A 19,003-nucleotide genomic window follows, 5' to 3' on the forward strand; every position below is an offset into this window, starting at 1 on the left:
GAATAGTGTACATACATTAAATCACTCCACAGAAAAAACCTGAACTCAAAATGATAGCGTATGCTACTCATTTTGATATGCAGCAAAAATGTGTCCGGTTGGTGGCGCCACTGTCTATGTCGTTTAGCATTGACTCATTTTTGCTGCATATCAAAATGAGACTAAGTTTTTTCTGAGTCAAATATCCCCAAAATTTAGTTTTAAAGCAAAAAAAAACGGTTTTTTATAGTTTTTGTATAAAATAGTTTATAACTTTGACATTTTTGAAACAAATTCAATGATTTTTTTCATTTTAAACACTATAATTTTCGGTCACAATTTCATTTAGAATAATTTTTTTCTGTTTATGCTTTTAAAGAGTATTGAATTATTATAATAATTTATTATTTTATTTTTAAAAACTTGTTAAAATTTAATTCCTTTTAGAAAAATTGAATATACTGAATTGTTAAAAGTATAATTAAAAGAATTTTAATTTTGACAAAATTTTTTGATTCGACGATCATACTGTTCTCCGAGATAAACATTTACAGAAAATTTTAATTAGAGAAAAACTTTGGTCTTTATTTCTTATTTTTAACATAGATCTTAAAATTTTTGATGAAAGTCTAGAAATAAGCAATTTAAATTTATTTATTTAAAAATTTTAATTTTTTACGGGAAATAATTTTTGTATATTTTTTTATAATGAAAACTTTTACTAAAATTTAAAAAGGAAAGTTCACATTACCGAAAAGTCGTTAAAAATGAATAAAAATTAATAATTAAAAGCAGAAAAGAAGAGAATTTAATTGTAGATTGAATCAAACAGTGTGACTATGAAAACAAAAACTGCAATAACTCAGATAATTTTTAACGAATTCTGTTCAAAAAAATCTCATTCGACGCTGAATTACTCTTTAAAAGCATAAAACAGAAAAAAATTATTCTAAATGAAATTGTGACCGGAAATTAGTGTTTTAGGTGAAAAATTACTTAAAAATCTACAATTTTTAATGTTTTTTACAATTTTTACGACCTTATTTTTAAATATAACAAAAAAACACTTGTTAAAAAGCTCTTTTCTTCAGCTATAAAATGAAAAAAAAATTCTTGAATTTGGACCAAAAATGTGAAAGTTACAAGCTATTTTATACAAAAACTACAAAAAAACCGTTTATTTTGCTATTAAATTAAATTTTTTGAGGTGTTTGAGTGGTTTAATATACATTATATTCTTTTCAGTTTTTCAAGACGAAGAAGTTAGGGTAGGTCCGATTCAAAGTAATTTTATTTTTTGTAACAATGTGTTATTTATAATATTATTTATTAAATAAATTAAATATTGTATTTTTAATAATTGTTGATATGTGAAAGATGAATTTAATCAAATAATCCTTTGCTATTTAATTTAGTGATTATTTAACTTGTACATTTTATATCACTTGTATGTTGCATCAATTTTTTCAGTTTTATCATCCTCTGATAATGATCAGAGACCTTTTGGTCTCTCCACTGCCGTGGTTATAGATTTGTTTTGACGAGACCTTTCATCTGGTGAATAATGAAACTGAATCTGATGTATATTTTTTTAACTGCGTTGATTACTAAACTCTTAACTTTTTAAATGACGAATAATATACTAACTCTGATGTATATATTTTTTAACTACTGGATAATACTACTACTACTACTACTACTGAATAATACTGATGTGAATGGGAATAATCTGTGTTAATAACCGGAACATTTGAAAGCAAGTGATAGAAATGTGACTGGAAGGTTAATGAAAGGAAATGATACTTTGAATATCGTTAATTTTTTATTTAATAATTAATGTACACTATTAATGCACTTTATATATAAACGTATGTACATACATAACAAATTGAAAACAATATTATTTAAATTAAAATTAGTTTATTTCTGGCAATACCAGGATTAATCCTGTATAGCCATCAATAAGGCCCAGATCGCCTTATCATAATAAGGCAACGATCGCCTTCACTTTAAATATACGAACCTTGTACCGTATTATTTAAAGTTATTGAAAATGATATTGTACTTACATTGCTGACACTGGTGAGAACCCGTCTCCTCTTGGACCTCTTATTTCCATTTCCTTCAGGAGCTCTTCTGCTCAACCATTTCACCTCACTGTCTAATTTAAGGGGGATTACTCATGAGAAGTATGCAAAATATGTCAAAATTCAACATTTTTTTCTCGCTTAGTTAATTATAAAGTTTAAAAAGACTTTTTGCGTATTGAAAAGTATAATTTGTAGTTTTAAAAACAATAAATTTTTTTTATCTTTGTATTGTGTTAGGCTGTAGAGGGCGTCATAGTCGACGCTTCGATTTTAAGGCGCTCTGCGGTTGCAAACCTAGCGCACTCCTCAGTGATTTAAAACCAAAAATCAGAAAATAATCTTAAAGTTAAAGTACTAATGTAGTGGTTATACCTAAAATTACCTTAAAAAATCAAAATTTAAAAAAATGGCACAACTTTCAACAAAAAAGTTTAAAAATGACGTTTTTTCCCGACATTTTATTGTTTAAAAATATATTAAAATTTTTTTAGGTATTGGGAACCGCTAGTGTTTTAAAATTCTCGGTAAAATTGAAACCCGAGAAGGTAAGAAAGAAAATTGCGGTAAATTACCGAAAAAAAGAGAATTTATGAGAATATTCATTTAAGTGATTGATAATTGCCTTTTTTAAATTTAAATATGTATTTTTATAGTATGTAAGTTATAAATAAACGACCGACATGTTATTAAATGAATAATTTGAACAATGAATATAATAGACTGTAATGGTGCAGTCCCATGGAGCAGATTAGCAGAATAGATTTCAGCCAATCAAAAGTTAGTCTCTCGCGGCAAATTTTGCATTTCCGTTAGAGACTGCTTTTTATTGGTCAACGTCTAATCTGCTAATCTGCTCCATGGGACTGCACCCTAATTTTCTCTGTGTTCTTACTGACAAGATGACAGTCGGGTATATATGCCTGCACTTTTATCCTTGTCTAACACGTGCGTCGTCATGGCAACATGTGTGTTAGACAAGGATAAAAGTGCAGGCATATAAATGTACCTGATTCAATATAATAATGTAATATTATATCAATATTAATATATTAATATATATATATTATATATTGTAACAAAGATATTTTTCATTATAATAATAATTGTACAGTCAGGAACATATGTCTGTACTTTTATTCTCGTCATACACGTTGTCATGACAACGCACGTGTCAGACAAGGATAAAAGTATAAGTAAAAATTCTCAGAGAAAAAACGATCCGGTAATTTACCGGTAAATTACCGTAATCTTCTTTCTCTTCTTGACGTAATTTACTGTCTTTAGAACACTAGGAACCGCAGAGCTGCGATACGCCATCTGGTGTCGACCCACTTGCGGTAGCCATTTTTTATTTCCTCTCTGTCTAACATATGTATAAAGAAAGAGACAAAACAGCAAGATGGTTGCCACAAGTTGGTTCAGGGTTGAGTAGTTACACAAGATTTCGGATCCTAATAACCACTAAAGAACATATTTTTGAACAAAATAGAAAAAATTGAGCCGAAATATCCATCCGTTTATTCGCAATACCTGCAACCGATTTAAAAAACAACGTTTTGAGAAAAACGTAGTTAAAGTTTAAGTACGCAATTTTTGGCATTAGTGTTAAATCCTTCATATCTTTAAACAAAATCAATATTTTTAAGTCAATTTTTGTGCATTTTCTTACGGAAGTATAAGACTATTAGGGTGCAGTACTATGACGACGCGAATGCAGAAAGCAAATTTGAAAATCATGAGAGTGAAAAGGATAGCGATATCTTTTCATTTCTTTTGCACTCATGGTTTTCGGCTTTGCATTCTGCATTCTCGCCGTCATGGGACTGCACCCTTAAACTATGTAGACTAGATCATAATCAGCGACCCCGAAAACATTAAAATACTAAATTTCATAAAAGTGCAGTAACATTTTTTTCAACATATGTACATAAATTGTACACGGAGAGAAATAGATGGTAAGAACTTATGATCTTAAGATGGTAAGAAGTAGATGTTATCCGGTACTATCATTATGCTACTCGGTACTATCAAAGATGTTACAAAAAGTATAGTTATGTTACCCACTACAATCAAGATGTTACTCCGTACAATCTGGATAGTAACTGATAGAATCTAGATTGCTGTCCGTATATGTAAGATCAAATATGGTACCTGTTACTATCTAGATAGTACCCCGTACCATCTATTTCTCTCCGTGTACCATGACTTTTAATAGGAGCTAAATTTCGTCATAAAATTTTTGAAATGTAATCTAGAGATATTAAGGATTGTAAAAAAGCAAAAAAAATCGAAAAAAAAATTTTTCTCATGAGTAATCCCCCCCCTCTTTTCCATATTATTTCTAACGTAATTAGTCTTATCCCTTCTCTACCGCTATTATGACGGTAACAGTATTATTTTTGTTGATCTATCTTCGAATGATACCAAATAGTATAGAAAGATTATTTTTCTGCCACAGTACTTCACCGATGTGAAAAGTGTTGGTAGTACTAATACAAGTATTTGTTTGTTTACAAATACTTGTTTATTTATAAATAATTGTTTATTTACAAATAATTTTATTAAAACATTATTTATTTATTGTTAAATGAGTCACGGTGACGTGATAATATCATTATATCATTCGCCCCAGCAATCATGTGACAACTGCCTTAATGGGGTACAATGTGTTACAGAATGAACAAGAGTTAAAAGAATCAAATGACATTAATGATATAGATATTTGATGGTGAAGGTTCCATTGAAATGAAGCCGTTTTTTCTTTTCTCAAATAAAAAGTTGAAGCTTTGACAGGAAAAGGTCAGTGGAACGTTCTTTCGCAGCTTATTGCCCTGCAAACGATACATTTCAATGTTTCACCCGAAGGTGGAATCTGTATTATGGGAATGGACAAAAGGGAAAAAGAAGAGAGAAAGAGAAAACAACTCTATGGGCATGGGTACAGAAAAGGATGATGGAGACTGTTACGAATGGCCAGGGACTATGGTATATCGAGGGACGATCAATTTTACGAACACGTATCATCGTACAGTGTTCAGTAAGTTCCTTTGCTGTGTGCTCTATTTCTCTCTCTCTCTTTTCGCTTCCGTTTCGTTGGGATCGATTTTCACGAGAAAAAAAGCTTCTCGTAAAAATCTAAGCGCAGGGTGTTACCGGCTACATCATTCAAATGTCTCAAATCTGTCAATTTCTCTACGGAAAATATGAGACTTTCCAGCCATCCAAGTCAAATTGTTCAGTAAATCAGAGAAATAAAATTTTTCTACGACCAGTCAGAAAATTTCCTTAGTTTAAATCCTACTTTTTTTTGAGAGAGAGGAAAAAAATTTATTTTACTGGCAAAGGAAAAATATTTGCATAATACAATGGAAATCCTTATAGGGGAAAATTGTAATAATTTCTTTTATTATTTGAAATAAATTTTCTTTTATACTAAAAAATATTTTTAAGCAATTAAATTCCTTTTTCTTAATTTTAAATTTCTCTGTCGCAAAAAAAGTTAAAATATCCACCACACAAACAATGCGAATGGAATTAGAAAATAAAATACAGAAAACTATTTCAAGAATGCAAAAAAAAGAGGATTTAAATTTTATTGAACAAATATTTAATGGTAAAAATGTTCTAGAAACATTTTTCGACGACATTTAGTGACAAAAGATAAATTGTAAACATTTTTTTTTATTCATCATTACTTGTATTTCAAAAAGTAAAAAAAGGGATATTTTTAATTGGTGAAATGAAAATGCTTAATCTAACAGTTTAAGAAAAGTTAGATGATGAAGAAAAAGAAGAAGAAGAAAAGGTGAACTTTAAAAATGAAGAAGTCAAAGCAACATTCTCTGCAATGGTAGTACAACTGAGCTTCCGGTCAACGAGTAGCACAATGGCTGTCCGGAACATGGAATCCATCCTCCTCTTCCTCCTCTGCAACTTCTCTTTTCTCTAGCTATAATTTAGATCTGCTTTGCATATAAAAAGCAACAATGGGCCAAGGTACGTGCATCTCGGGCGAAAATTTGATTTGTCGTTTCGTTTGCAGTGGTCGAGTTGTAATTTTTTAACCCTTTACTACTTTCATGTGTGAGTTTCAACAATTTTTTTTCTTCTTTTTTTACCTTCCAACAATTTGCCTGCTTTCATCTTCAGTAGCTTCATATCATCCTGATATAATAATATTTTTCATTTTTCTTAATTGTTACATTTCTTTTTACTATTTTCATTTTTTCGTTACACTTTAAATTTGCATTAGTAACAATTTTAACCAATTTCGACTTTTTGCTACGAATTAGTTAAATTTCACTAAATTTGAAAAAAATTATAAATTCAAGTACAATGTACTGAAAAATTCATAATTAGCAACTCCAAAAACTCATGAGAACTAATAACTTTTTAAAAATTCTTCCGACATTTTGAAGTTTAAGAATCCAATCCAAAAACTTTATGATAAACATTCACTATTTCCCCAAAAAATGTGGAACTATGTGTTTCAAATCACATATATTAGGGTTAAAAATTTTTAAATAAACAGATTTTTAATTTTAATATAAGTGCAACCTAATCTCAAAGAGTGACAGTTTTTAATATTTTTATATGACGATTTTTTATAATAAAGTAAATGAAACAGTTTCTCTAGAGCTATCAATTTGGCTTGCAACGATCATTGATACCCATAAGTGGTATCAACTTCATCAGCATTATTCAGATCACTTTTAGACATGATTAGAAAGAAAAATAAATTATAACAAAAAAATATTGAGGTGTGAAACCGTTGAAAGAAAAACAATAAAATTATTTTACTTCATACTTTAAGTTGGTATTATACCTAAAGTAACTAGAAATCTCTAGTAAGTTAGTAACTTTAAAAATGTCGGACGACGCCAGTCTGGGTTGGTTTCCATTGTCCCCATTTGCCATTTGTCATAATTCTCGTCAACTACCACACCCTGCTCTAGTAAAAATATAGTAACTTTATTGTTGAAATTAAAAGTTACTATAAAGTTACTAAATTTTTACTAGAGCAAGGTGGGGACAATGGAAATCAACCGTAATTTACACAACTAAATATGGAGGCAAAAGCACACGATTAGACCTAACCTACAAACGTTAAAAAGAAATTATATAAAGACCTGATAGATTTGCAAATTTACAGAAAAATAATTTACAATAACTTCTAAAAATAATAACAATAAGTTTTTTGGTTTATAACTGTTTTTTATATAATTAAAATTTTCATATTTTATTTTGATAAATTTTAAAACATTTTATATAAAATCGAAATGATTTTTTATGATAATTATGTTTGTGCTTTGTTTAATTTCAAAAAATAATTAATTGATAATTAACAACGTGTAAGCAAACTGACATTTATGGGTTATGTTTGCAACAGACGTAAAATACGTAGAAAAAACAAAATAATAAAAAATAAATAAGAATAAATAATAATAATAATAATATGACAATGAATCCTTATACTTATATTGTTTTTCTGAGACATAAATATTCCTGATTTTAAATTTAAATAGTGTATTCCTCAAAGTTTGAAATCTCGTAAGAATAGATAACGGCAGAGGGCTAATATTTGGGCGTGTTGAATGAACATATTAAGGATTTTAAGGAAATTTTAGACGAATAAATTTATCTCTCTCGGAAAAATACTACGTTGGGATAGTTTGTTGGAAATAAGAAAATATTTTACCAGAACCCATCTGGATCTAATACGAATGATATACGAAACTGATTTAAATTTCTCGGCTGTCCCCGGAAGCTACAACCTGGCGAAACGAGCGCAAAAATGTTTTTTACAACCTAAAATGTCTTTTAATACATAATTCCAATGCAAACGATTCAAACAAGGATAAAGTTTCTTTTACACACACAAATTTTTTCACTTTTTTCACATTTCTTTTTTTTTAAGTCACATTAAATTGTACATATATTTGGTTAAAATAATGTGTACTGTTTATTTTTTGTTTGTTTAATTTTACATCTTTATTATTTTTTTTTAAGAAAGACGTTGTGAACTCAAAATAATTTTTAACCAAAACGGTTGGTTTCTATTGTGTCCCCACTCGCCATTTGTTATAACTCTCGTCAACTACCGCACCCTGCTCTAGTAAAAATTTAGTAACTTTTAATTTTAACAATAAAATCACTAAATTTTTACTAGAGCAGGGTGCGGTAGATGACGAGAATTATAACAAATGACGAGTGGCGACAATGGAAACCAACCAAACGAATAGATACCCTAGAAGGGAAGTCGCACTCACAGGCAAGATAAAGGTTAGTTCATATTTATAATATGAGACTTAAGAGTTAGTCTTCAAGATTTAAATTGTTAAACTTTTATCAAAATTTTGTTTCATTATACATAAATTAATATTTTGCTATGCAAAACACAAAAAAAATTTTATTAATAAATTACAGTTGGCACTTGTACTTGTCAATTCACAAGATTTCTAACCTAAAAATTTAATTTTGTAAATTGTCTTAAATTATCCTTTTCATACTAAAATTTGTCATATTTTTTTGAAAACTTGCAAAAAAAAGAGCGTGGAAAATAGTTATCAGCAGAAATTAGAGATTGTTGCAAAATCATTTTGAGGGTTTCCATATTCATGCGGATCGACTCGGGGCTCTCCTTGTTTGTACGATGTATTCCGAGATAATATTCGAAATTAGTGGTCGGTATATCGCCGTGGACCGGATCTCTTGCCATAGCGTCAATTCCAATTTAACGAAAGTGGAGGGGAAGAGAGGGTTGGGGGTTGGGTTCGCGTGTTTGGGGCTATGGTGATGCTGTATATATATATACTGTTGGGTATAGTGCCCGGTTGCAGTGAGAGGACAGGTAATCATGAATTAGCATGATAATGGGTTACGCGAATCGCGTTTCGCCAGATAAGCAGCGATTTATGAGATGAGAATTCCAGCATCCCATCTACCTTATTATAATTAATACCTTCCGTGTCCGACGCACTCACTATTTATTGCCACACAAAACCCACCTTCTTTCTTATATGTCTCATTCTATGTGTCACCTTCAAGACATTTATTATTCCATTGCCAGACTTTACAATCTTTAAGTAAATAAAATGTAGCAAAAAGTAGCTACATATTTATATAGTGCTGAAGAAAAAATTTAAAAGAAAAATCAAAGAATTTTAGAAATTTCCAAAATGAAAAAAAAATTTACAAGCAGAATTTGTCATAATTCTCGTCAACTACCGCACCCTGCTGTAGTGAAAATTTAGTGACTTTATAGTTAAAATTAAAAGTTACTATAAAGTTACTAAATTTTCACTATAGCAGAGTGCGGTAATTGACGAGAATTATGACAAATGGCGAGTGGGGACTTTGGTGATTAAGGACAATGGAAATTAACCCTAATGATTGGTCTAAGTAATAGGGCGCTCTGTAGTGATAAAGAAACGAAACAATTCAAATCTAACATCAAAATTTAATTGAACAGGATTGACAATTTATAATTGAAAATTGAAATAATGAAAAATTCTAAAAAATGTAAATATAATATTAATTATTCCATAATTATTATGAGGGAAAAAATATTCCTTTTTTATATTTTAATTAGTGGTTGCTTGAAATTCTGTCAAATTGTATTACAGAATTGGCAGTTAAAGAATTAATTGCGCAAAAAAACAAGACAAATAAAAAAGAGAAGTAAAGCATTATTCATTACTTTTTAGACACGTTATCATTGTGTATTTTAATTATGAGTGATAACAGGGCTTTAATCTGTTATAAATGAATTTTTCACACGTGAGAGAACAAATTGACATGTGTTATTTCTCGGAACAAACTGGAGTGAAATGCATAGAAGAGATTAAAGCGTGTCCATTGGGAGGAGGGAAGGAAAAGTTAAAGCTGTTGTGTGTTCACAACATGCCACTCATTAGATCGAATTACCTTCCAGATTTTCACCCTGAGTGTGTTCACTGTCCTTTACTAACTCATTGACCATACCATAATAGGACCAATTGATTTCGCATCATTACAAAACAAGTAATTGACGTTTAGCACTCACCATCAACTTTTAGTCCGTCATATCGATTCGAAACGTTAATTGGCGCGCTAATCCATGAGAAATTAATTGACAAATATAAAAATAACCATTCAAAAAAAAAAAAATGTTTCATATTCTCTTTGAAAACAGTTACTATTTTTTTTTAAATTTAGGTGCGATTAAAAAAAATTTGTTTTCTTAAAATCACATATGTAAATGTCAACATTAGAGAGTATTTTTTTATTAATTAATATTAATAGACTTATAAAGTTTACGCGGACGTTTAGTGGTGCCATCTGGGAGCAGAGTTGTACAAAGACAGTTTTGTTAGAGGATGTGGGAGTTCTCTCTACTACTTTTTCTTAGTTCATGTGAGTGCGACGCATCTTTATCGTTTTCTTTCAGATAACGAAACAAAACTTGATTTAATTAATCCGAATTCATCAAAGTGTAATAGCAGTTTTTGATAATAAAATCTTAGTCTAATTGTTTAGTGAAAATCAGTATTATTATTATTCGTAATCGTTCTAACCAAAAACAACAACAATTAATTTATTTTTCAATTTAATTTTTCTTCATATTTTTTATTTTCAACTTGTAAAATGAACTGTGTTTCATTATTTATTTTTTTTACAAAAAACTTACTATTATATTCCAATTTATTTATATTTTAAAAATTTTATTTAATGAAATTACAATTATTTTGAAAAACAAAAAAATTTAAGTTATTAGAGCTATTTTGTAATTCATTTGCCATAGAAAGAGTTTATAATAATTTTGATATTTTCTTTTTAATAATAAATGAACAAAAACACAATATATTAACTTATATTGAAATGAGTAATTTTTTATTTCAATCTGTTAATTTAAAACTATCAATTAATCTAAATAATTTTTTCAATATAATATAAATTCATTCATTCATTCAATATAAAATTATTACAATTCCGTAATAAAGTTTGCATAAATAAAACTTTTTTTTAAAAAGAATATCAGAATTCATAAAAATTTTAGTTTAAAAAAATATTAAAAATTTTAAAAAAATTTCATTGAGATTTTTTGCACTGAAAAAAATTTATTTGATTCAAATACTTCAAATTATTTGCAAAATATTTAATTGATTCAAATACTTTTTATTTGGATCAAAAAAATATGTATTTGATTCAAATAACTTGAATTATTTGAATCGCATTTATTTGAACCAAATTTAACCAATTTAATACAAATAATGAGTTACTTGAAACTATTCATTCATTTATTTCACTCAAATATTTCGTTTATTTGATACAAATAAAAAGTATTTGACACAATAAATTTATGTAATTGATTCAAATAAACTGAATTATTTAATACAAATAATTCGTTATTTAATCCTAATATACTATTTTATCAAGACAAATAAAATAATATTTTAATCAATTAAAAGTTTATTTGAAACGAAAATAATGAGTTACTTGCAACTATTAATTTATTTATTTCACTCAAATATTTCATTTTTTTGATACAAATAAAAAGTATTTGATACAATAAATTTATTTTATTGATTCTAATTAACTAAATTATTTAATATAAATAATGCGTTATTTAATGTTAATACACTATTTTATTAAAGGAAATTAAAATATTTTGACCAATTAAATATTTAAGTGTAATGAGAATAATGAGTTATTTGGTAGTATTCATTTATTTATATATATTATTTAATATTCTAAGTCCAAAAGTCAAATATTTTTTCATCAACAAAAAATTAATGTTCACAATGATTCAGAACAACGAAAAACGCGTTTTTAAAAAAAAAATATTTACACTTTTTTTGAAAATTCACCTGTGATTATTCATGATAGTATTCATGAAGCACATAATTAAGTATATTTTATAAATTGCATTTAATTGGAAAATATAATTTAATATCTTAATTTTAACTAAATGTTGTTAAGCAATTTTCTGAGTTAGGTCTTTTGCAAGTTTAAATGACATCAAGAAGTTAACATTCGTTTTCACGTAGCGTGCGTAGCGTAGTAGTTGAAAAATAAAAATATGCGATCATAGTATGTAGAAATTACATATTTTTAAATTTATTTATTTGAGTAAGAATTTAATTTAGAAATGGAAGAATTAGTAAATAAATATGTTATTTATTCAATTCAAATTTTGATTTATTTGAATCAAAAAATTCTTACATTTTATGCAAATAAATTATGTGCTTAGATCAAATAAAATAATAATTGCCGTAATTAAAGAGGTTTTAGTTTCAATTAAAACAATTACTTATGACAAATAATCGAATATTTGATTCAAGAAAATTTTTAGTTGTTTCAAGAAAAATATTTTATTAATGCAAATAAATATTTATTTGAATAAAAAAACATGCAGTATTGAATGAAATAATTGTCATAATTGATTCAAATAAATATTTATAAGCATTGAATATTTTCATTTATTTGATTTGAATATTTTGTATTTGATTCAAATCACTATTTATTTGATACGATAAAATAAAATATTTATGTCTAGTAAATATTTATTTGAATAGAATAATTTTCATAATTTATTCAAATAATTATTTATTAGAATTGTTAATGATGTTTAGAGGCCTTTTACAGTTAAGATGTTTATTTATTGTTTGACATAACGTTGTTACTACATGTTTCGGCTATTTAGCCCTCATCAATAGCCGAAACATGTAGTAACAACGTTATGTCAAACAATAAATAAACATCTTAACTGTAAAAGGCCTCTAAACATCATTAACAAATTTATAATAAAAACAGTTTGAAAGAAATTTAACACAATTATTTATTAGCTTTGAATATTCCATTTATTTGATTCGAATACTTTGTATTTGATTCAAATACATATTTATTGGATATTAGACAAGTAAATGATGTATTTGGATCTAATACTTTTTATTTGATCCAAATAAATTTTTTTTTCAGTGTGTCTTTGAATATAATATTGTAAAATACTGTTTTGAATAAACATTTTCTTTACTCAGGTATATGTATGTATAGTGTCTTCATATAGTATTCCACATTGTAAGGGGAAAAATCAGAATTTAGTCAGGCACGACTGACGCAGCCCAAACGCTGCCTTAAAAATAAAACCATATATTATAAAATTAATTTTATTATAAATTTTAAAACAGTTAGTTTGTTTAAAATTTTTTTAAAAATTTAATTGTCTTAAAAAAATGTATATTTAATGAAAAAAAGGAAACGCGATTATTAAGAACAAAATTTATCTTGTATATAATTAAATGTCTTTTGTTAAATATAAGGTTTCATTTTATAATTGTTTACGAAACTAAAAAAATTCCACTTTGGCGAATTTTAAACTTACCTTATACATTATTTATTTATAAATTTATTTTATATATTTCACAGAAAAAATGTGCTTCTGCCGGAAAACCATATATCACGATGTATGCTGTTAACCAAGAAGCACATGTGAATTTTAGAACTTATGGTATCTATCTGTTTTCAACGCGGCGCGCGAGAAGTTTCAGAACTAACAGCTTCCGACGAAAATTGTCCATTTTCTTATACACTACATTGGTCTCCTGTAGTCTATTCTCCATGGTCATAATTCTCGTCAACTACCTAGTGAAAATTTAGTGAATTTATTGTTAAACTTAAAAGTTACTATAAAGTTACTAAATTTTCACTAGAGCAGGGTGCGGTAGTAGTAAGTAGTAGTAGGTTTCTGTACCGTTGAAAATCGTTATTTAATTGTTTTAAAATTAAAAATATCATAATTGTTAATACGTTTTCGAGGTTAAGTGAATTGTTCAAATTTAATTTTTTAAAATAAAGTAAGTATTAATAGTTTTTATGATAAAATCATTACGTATACTTTAAATTGATGATATTACAAATTACATTCGTGCTTAGTAACTTTTGTTTAATTTAATTTTAAATAATTTATGTAATATATAATATCCAAATGGGATTTTTAACGTTTTTATTGAATTCCAACAATTTTCCTCCAATACCAAAGCATAAATTAGATAAATAAAAGCCTTAAAAAAATTAAATGTTAACTTTAAAACACCTTCGGCATTAGAGGGTTAAAAGGATTAAAATTTAGTTTCGGAATTTCATAATTTAAACGTATTAAAATTTAGCCTCGGACTGATTCGGAATTTCAGGAATTAAAAGGATTAAAATTTAGTTTCATAATGAAACGATTCGAAATGTTCCGGAAAGAATATTTTGTTGAGTTACGTAGTAATTTATAGATTCAGATAATATCTGATCAGCTCGAAAAAAAATTACGAAATGTCTCGGAATAATAATTTTACCAAAACTGATTATGAACATTAATTCGAAACTTTTTGTCACGGCGTAATATTACTCTGCTCTTTGCACACAGTTGGGTTTTTGTTTTAAATTTCAGTCTCTTTTTTTTTGATGGAAGACTTCGCCATTCGTTGAAATGGTCCGTTCACTGTTTTTTACTTGGAAAAAAAGTGTGCCTCTCATACTCTCTTAAAATTGTTCCACCTTAAGTGTAACAAGCGAGTACTCGCGTAGGACGTCAAAAGAACGTTTCTGTTCATCTGTCTGTGTGGCCCTAGAACTCATCCAACCGTACATAACCACTCGATGTGTATGTGTGTGGTTTCACATTTACAATGCCGGCTGCTGCTGCAACGATATTATCTTTCTAGCGAGCGCTAAAATTGTAAGCGCGCGAATTTATATGCGCACCACTATGGTCCTTCTGTATAATAAACGCTCCTGGTTTACTGTTTGTAGGGGAATATAGTTCCCACACACACATGCATACATACAGGCGCACATGTTTTTGGACCATTTCTACATAATGTATACCTGCTCTATTTTAATGTTGACAATATTTCCAATTTTTGATAAAGAAAAAATTACATTTCCGCTTATCAGATTACCTAAATTTTCCACGAATAGGAAATGTAATATGTTCAAAACTGGATAAATGTAAATTTTTATTTCCGTCAGAATTTGTGTGTGTAGTTATAGTTGCCTCTCTGATATATGCTTTATATCATTGGCCAATTACCTTTTTACATTTCGTTTGTAATATGAATTTTTTAAACGAATGAATTTTACCAGGGAATCGATTGTGTAACTATTTCACATTCCACGTTTCTCATTCAACTATTTAAATTCCAGTTTCCGCATTCTGCTTTTTGCATTCCAGTTTTTATATTCCAGATTCCACATTTCAATTTTTACATTCCAGATTCCGCATTCCAATTCCGGATTCCACTTTTCACAATCTGTATTCCAATTTCGTATTCCGCAATTGGAATGCGGAATCTGGAATTTAAAAAGTGGATTGTGTAACGTGGAATGCGGCATGCACAATTGGGATACAGAATGTGGAATGCGGAATAGTTACATAATTTTTGTCTGTTTTGAAAGAGAAAAGTAAAAGTGTTAAAAAAATAATTATTTAACAGAAGAGTTTAACTCAAAATAATTAATTTCCAAAACGCTTATAACTTGATCTTCAAAAATTGGTTAAAATTAATTTTTATTAAATTTTTGTTTACGCTAAAATTTTTCAGTTTTGAGGTTATGTTATAGAGTCTCCATCTTCCTTAATTTATATATTAGAAGTTTATTTAAAAAACTAAGTTCTCCAAATATATATTGCTGCAAATTGTGACTATTTAAATTAGAAAGCATTCACTGAATATTTTTTTTTACTAAAATTAAATGTAGAATCGAATAATTATTTAATTAGTATGTTGTCACATAAATTAAATAAAAGGTTAAAATCTAATTAATTGATAGTCACATTCGATTAATTAGAGGTTACGGCGAAATTTATTCAAAGAAATTTAAAAAAAAATATACTTTATAACGGGTACGTTGCAATATAAGGGTAATTCTCGTTAATATTCTATTGCCTATTACTTGACTATGCAAATTTCTCGTCGTTGTTTTGCGATCAATTTATATGCGAAGTATGAAACAAGTACGTTCTTGTTATTGCCTTTATCGTCTTTGAAACGATATCAACTATTGACGAAAAATTATATTACCCAATAGAATAATCTATAAGTTGGAACATTGTTTTATAATTAGGTTTAAAAGTATTTGCAACATTTTTATTTTTTATTGCAAACAAAAAAAGCATTCTTCTCTTTCGAATACTAAGATAAATATAAAAATTTTTGAAATGTAAAAATTTACAATTCCATTTGAGTATAAAAAAGGCAAAAAAAAAAATTGGTGAACACACTTCATTTGTCTGATGCATAAATGTATAAATTAATTGACTCACAGTTGTTGAGAAGACAAGAGAAGAAACCTACCTGTTCGCATCAAGGATTTAAAAAGAAATGGGAAAACTCTCAAGTGGTCTTGAGCATCGTTGAAGCCACTGTAGAAGTAATGCGATATGATCACTGGAAGAAAATTTTGTTATCGTTGTGAGCGCACCAGGAAGGAAGAATCATCGAAATTTATCGAATTACTTCTGTTTCTTTCAAGGCAACCAACACAATTGAGTTACACTTTAACAAACCATAATTCTTCTAATATAATGTCTTTTCTTTAGAGAGCCATAAATTTTAATGCAAAAACAGAATTTCAACAAGGATAATAGAATTGTGAGTAGGTACCATTTCATCTCATGCATAAAAACAAAACTACTCTGCTGAAATGGATCATTGAATTTGATTCTAAATATAAAATTTAAAATTACTTTTTATTATTTTTTTGTAGACGAAGAATAACGTTCTTTTTTTAAAAACCCTTTTTGCAAATTTTAATTAAATAGAATTAAATTTAAGGTTACACTGGCGTTGTCAAGAAATAAAAAATTTAAATTAATAAAATTATCCGCCAGATCCAATGATCACAAAAAAATTTAATAATAAATTGCAACGACTTGATTTTCTCGTCTACACAAAACAAATCGGTAGAGAGGATGAATTCGCGAATGCAAGAATTGTCACAAAAAAATTAATTTGAATTAATATAATAAATTCAACAAAATTACAAAATATAAATTTCACTTTAATAAAACATTTTTAATTTATAACATAATTTTTAAAATGGCGGATTAAAATAGAAGACAGACAAAACAAACGATATACAAGACGCTTGTGCTCTCTTGTCACGGAATTCCAAGATCGATTAAATTGATTAAATCATGTTAAATAATAAAAAATTAATTAGTGAATTTTTGAAAGAATGGCCATAATGCATAGAAAGGGAAATTAATAGTTGACACCAAACAAATATTAATGGGGGAAAAAGGGTCAATAACACATTTTTATAATAAGAGAGAAAATACATAATCAAAACATGTTGTAAAATAATGTAACACTTCAAAGAAAATTAATAAAGAAATCCAGCAAAGGAAATTCAATTTAATAAAAAAAAATGGACGATATTATCACAAAAAGACAAAATTTGAAAATCAAAAAGAATTAAAATTCTTTGCTAAATTTTTAATTAATAATAATATAATTATAATAGGCGTCCCAATAATCCTTGGAATAAAATTATAATTTCCCACGATGACTCGTTGAACAGGAATTAAGAATCAGGAAAATGAGTTTACATATATAAAATAAATTTACGAAATTAATAAAGGAATTAAAAATTAATTGAATCAAATCAATCTTGGAATATCCGCTCCAATATTTAATAAAATTTATAAAAACCGAATAAATAAAATTTATTTAATTAATTTTTGAAAAACAAATAAAAATTTGTGAATTGCAAAATTAATAAAAAATTTACAACGTCACAGAGGATCCTAAAATGATTAACATACCATGTTTGTCAAACTACTACAATTAATAAAATGATACCAAGGATCATTTCTGAAAAAAGCATTCCAATATTTGTATCAATTTGATACCTTATATCGAATCAAAACGTTGCATTCCAAAATGATACCATGAAATTAAATTTAAATGAAAATTCTGTTACCTCAAAATTTAATTTTATTAAAATTCTGTTAAGTGCAAAATTTTTGTTTAAATGAATTTTCAATTAAGATAAATTTGGTTAAATATCTATTAAAAAATAACTTTTGTCTGGGGATCTTTGTTGCGCCTGCAATGATAATATAAGTAGATTCAAAACTCGAAATATGAGAGTCTATAGTGAGTATAGAGCAATGTTAGAGTTTCATGTGCAGTAAGACGTTGACACAGCCGTAGAATTCGTAATCTATCCTCCATGGACTTTGCAAGAGCTTCAGTAGATACTCAACAAAAGTCAATATTTGCCAGCATCATGGAATTTCCGCCACCGTAGCACCCCATATGAACATATACGATATTTCGGTTCATATAATGGTGATACCGCGCGGTACAATATGCCGTACCACGTGCCTACGATTCTTGCACGTTTCAATTTAACATTGAAAGCTCACATTTAAAAGCCAGACCCCTTTTTTATTCGAAGAATTCGAAAATGATTGATAATTTCTAAATTTCTCCCAAATTGGATAATTTTAATTATAACGGATGAGTGACGTTTTCTCTTACTAGAAATTTTATTCCTCTTCGTAACACAATGTATAAAAATGTTAACTATAAAGTTGTGTTCTGCTTTTTTAGAAAACAAGTCACGAACAAATAATTAAACCGAAATTGTACTTTCAAAAAACAAACACTTAAAAGTCGTTAAGAATTCTTCAAGAAGAATAAATTTCATTTTCTCACCGTTTACGAGAAGTCGTGACGCTCGCAGAAAAATTTCTAATTAAACATTAATTACAATTGTTTAGTTATATAAAATTATACAACACAATTGTAAACAAGTACATGAACTTATAAAAATCTAATTTTAAAACTATTTTATATTTAACATTTTAATTTAAAATCAAGTAAATTTCATTCGTCTATACTGTGCCAAAATTTACTTGCCAAGGGTTAGCGGAACTTTTTCAGAACCGTCGATTC

At 27.7% G+C, this 19,003-nt stretch overlaps 1 protein-coding gene and 1 long non-coding RNA gene across 2 annotated transcripts in view; both read left to right on the forward strand.

Annotated features, from left to right (window-relative positions):
- LOC127285259 (E3 ubiquitin-protein ligase MIB1) overlaps positions 1-19,003 on the forward strand; it is a 490,224-nt gene that overhangs the window by 293,173 nt on the left and 178,048 nt on the right. The gene's annotated exons all lie outside the window — the stretch shown is intronic.
- LOC127285274 (uncharacterized) overlaps positions 1-19,003 on the forward strand; it is a 209,816-nt gene that overhangs the window by 113,053 nt on the left and 77,760 nt on the right. The window lies entirely within an intron of this gene.

Source organism: Leptopilina boulardi, unplaced genomic scaffold, assembly GCF_019393585.1.
Source record: "Leptopilina boulardi isolate dan_hultmark-lab unplaced genomic scaffold, ZJU_Lbou_2.1 LbouV2_330, whole genome shotgun sequence".
Lineage (NCBI taxonomy): Eukaryota > Metazoa > Arthropoda > Insecta > Hymenoptera > Figitidae > Leptopilina > Leptopilina boulardi.